Source organism: Gavialis gangeticus, unplaced genomic scaffold (assembly GCF_001723915.1).
Source record: "Gavialis gangeticus isolate Ggan-Ray unplaced genomic scaffold, GavGan_comp1, whole genome shotgun sequence".
Classification (NCBI taxonomy): Eukaryota; Metazoa; Chordata; order Crocodylia; family Gavialidae; genus Gavialis; species Gavialis gangeticus.
In genome coordinates, this window is record NW_017728996.1 from 52,847,878 (window position 1) to 52,851,087 (window position 3,210).

Sequence of the window (3,210 nt, forward strand, 5' to 3'; positions counted from 1 at the left end):
TCCACCAGATCTCTGGGGGCTTTGCATAGTGCTGCCCAGGCTTCTCCTCCCTCTCCTTCCTGCCCTGAAGCTGGTCTGTCCAGGTGTCACGCTGCAGCTTCCCATTGTCACCAGTTCAGCTCCACCAGCGGTGGTAGCAGCAGTCAGAGCTAGACAGACTAGGCTGCCTGCAGGCCTTAATCCTATCATCTAATCTGGTTGGACTGTGGCTTCCTCCACACTGTCTGTGCAAAGGTGTGTACAGTTGATGTTGCTAGATGGGCTGAGCTGGTGTGTACTGCTGAGGGAAATGGTTAGGAAAATCCTTGTGTGCACAGTTCCCTTGTGTGGGTAGATCTAATTGTTCTTGGAAGTTGCAGGGGAATTTAAAGCTGAACTGCAAAATGTAATCCCTCTTGTATTTTAAAAGGAGCATGTGGCATAGTGATGTCTAACCTAGCACTAGGCACATAGCAAGCTCCTGAAGTGCTGAAACCAGAGTTTGTTTGGTCTGTCCCTGTACTAGTAGGTAGCACTAGGGCATCACAGGCAGGTGCTACACCAGACCTGTTTTTTATGTCCTTATTGGTGACACCAGGAGTTGTGCAGCCCAGTTCTCTCAGCAGCTTGGAGTGGGTGGGAATAAGAAACTGGAACATAAAGAAACAAATTGTATGCGCCTGCTGCTAAACAGCCATAACTCACTTAATCCTATGCCTCAAATCTGCTGCTGCTAGCTCTTGCCGCCCCCCCGCCAAACTGTGTATTTGCTAAATGGAGATGAGCATAATCTATTCCCTGCTCCTGAAAGGAACATCCCCAGCTTTCTTTTCTCTAAGACTTTTTAAAGACTGCATCCCCAAACATGTTCTGGATTCAGCATCTACTTTCCTATTCACTGGGATTGTAAAGCCTGTTGGCTAAAGTGTTAAACCTTAATAAGATACAAGATGGGTGTGTAGTGAGGACCACAGATAACTAGGAGCATCCAAAAACACTTTTCTGGAAGCTAATGCCTGTTGTAAAGCCATTGCAGACCCTAGCATAGCTATAAGCTCCCTCCAAAATGCCCTGTCTGTGCCACAGGGCTTTACCTAAACCTATGCAAAGAGAGACCTTCAGCCCATCAACGGCTGTGGTCTCTGCATCACTCAGTTATGGCCTTGGTCCCTGCCACTTGTATGCTGGTTCAGGAAGTCCCATGGAGTCTACCGCCTTAGCCTGGGATATCCTGTCCCTCATGTCCACATATGGGGTCCTGTATTACTTGAGCATGTGACTTTTGTCTAAAGCACTGGCGCTCAACCTTTTTGGACTTGAGGCCCGTCTCACTGCTCTTGAGCCCCTGTCCCATAACTGAGTTGTCACCCAATTTCAAAAATGAATTTATATATTACAGTGCTTACTTCCTTGCAGAGTTGCTGGATAGGAAGGAGGGAGGAGATCATTCAGGCAGGGACCAGCCTGATCCTACATTTATCTACTTACTGCCTCACACCTTGCAGCACCCCAGGGTGTCTAGCACCCCAGGGTGTCTAGCACCCTTGTTAAGAATCATTGGTTTAAGGGATGGTTCATTATAACAGGCTGGATGACTGAAGTCTGAGACTTTGCTGAGGTGAGGCTGAAATGGTATGCTCTGACTCATTGAGGGAGTGGTAAGGAACACTTCATCACCCTTAAGCAGTTTCGGTTTGGGAGAAGTAACTGAGTGTGCACACGGGTAAGGGAAATTGTGGCTTGCCTCTGCTTATCCATCTCCAGAGGTTTTTGGTGCTTCCCTTACAGCTGAGGAACTGGCAGCCAGCATGCAGTATGGTGAATACTTACTAGTACTTGTGTGTGCTAGTTGGGGCAGATGTGATCAGCATCTGGGGAACTGGTCTCCTTTAGGAGTGCACTGATAGATTTTTGGGGCCAGTACCAATACCCAGTTTTTAAGGAGGCATACCAGCTGATACTAATCCAGTTTCCGATATGCAGCCCTGCAGCTTGAAGAGCAGTGTCCGGCTGGTAGGTCTGTTGTGGGGGTAGGGGGCAGATCAAGGCCCCTGCAGTGAGGGAGGGATTGGGGCTGGGGGTGCTGCCTAACCAGGTCAGGGTGTGGGACAGACCCGTAAGCAGCTTGTCCAGGGGGGTGGCTCTTGTTGTGCATACCGTGGGAGGGGAAGGGAGTGTGCCCCTGCATCTGTGTGGGATGGAGTAGCTGCTGCTGTGTGGAGCTCTTCCCACCAGGTGTTGGGCCCTGCTGCACTGGGGGGTGGGGGGAGTACTGCAGCCACCAAAATTTGCCATAGCCTCGGCCCACCCCACCCTGTGCAGATCCAGGGGCACACACCTTCCCAGATCAGTAGCACCCAGATAAGCCACCCCCTCATCCCACCCCAGCTGGGAAGCACTTGCCCCAGCCCCACTCCTTCCCTCACTGCAGGGGGGCCTTGATCTGCCCTCCACCCTCCCCTTCTACCGCAACAGACTGACCTGCTGCTCGCAGCTCTCCATGCTGCCAGGCTGTACTCCTTGCCACCTCCATGCACTGCGGCTGCGTGCACACATGGGCATTTATTGGCCATATCAAGCCAGTTTCCAATACAGACAATTTTCTTTCTCTCTGCCAATCCGATTATTGGACTGATGCATCACTGCACCTTTAGCCTCCATACAGGTTGGCAGACAGCCAATTTTACTCTGTTCTTGAGCCAGTCTAACAGTGCCTTAGTATCTACCCTTAAGGCCTCCCTCTCTCTTCCTGGGCATGTGCAGTCGGTCATTGTGGAGGGCATTTTCCCATTAGCTGCTAGTGCCATGCACCAGGTATGATGGGATGCAGGAAGCTGAACTATGTGGCAAGTTCAGAGGCATCAGCTCATTTGGCAAGGGTCCTTGTCCATTCTATTTTGTAACCAGACAAGGGGAGCCCACCTGGCTACAAAAGCAGGTTTTACCTCTAGATTCAAGGGGGAAATCTGGGAGGCCAGCCAGACAAAGCTTGCACTTTTGGTCTGATGTACCAAGCTGGTGCAGCTGGCTGCAGAAACACTGTTAAGAAACTTGGTTGCAGCAGTATTCTGAAGCAGAGCAGCAACTTCTGTCTTCCCAGCATTGCCCTGCCAAAGCATACTGGAGATATTTGACTTTGCTGGCACCACTTTTTGATCAGACTGAGCATCCCGCAGCTTTCATAGATTCATAGAAGTCGGGTTGGAAGGGACTTTGTAGATCTTCAAGTCC

The 3,210-nt window shown here is 50.6% G+C and overlaps 1 protein-coding gene across 4 annotated transcripts in view; it reads left to right on the forward strand.

The window, feature by feature from the left end:
• Positions 1-3,210, forward strand: part of CPEB1 (cytoplasmic polyadenylation element binding protein 1) — a 78,783-nt gene that overhangs the window by 56,560 nt on the left and 19,013 nt on the right. The gene's annotated exons all lie outside the window — the stretch shown is intronic.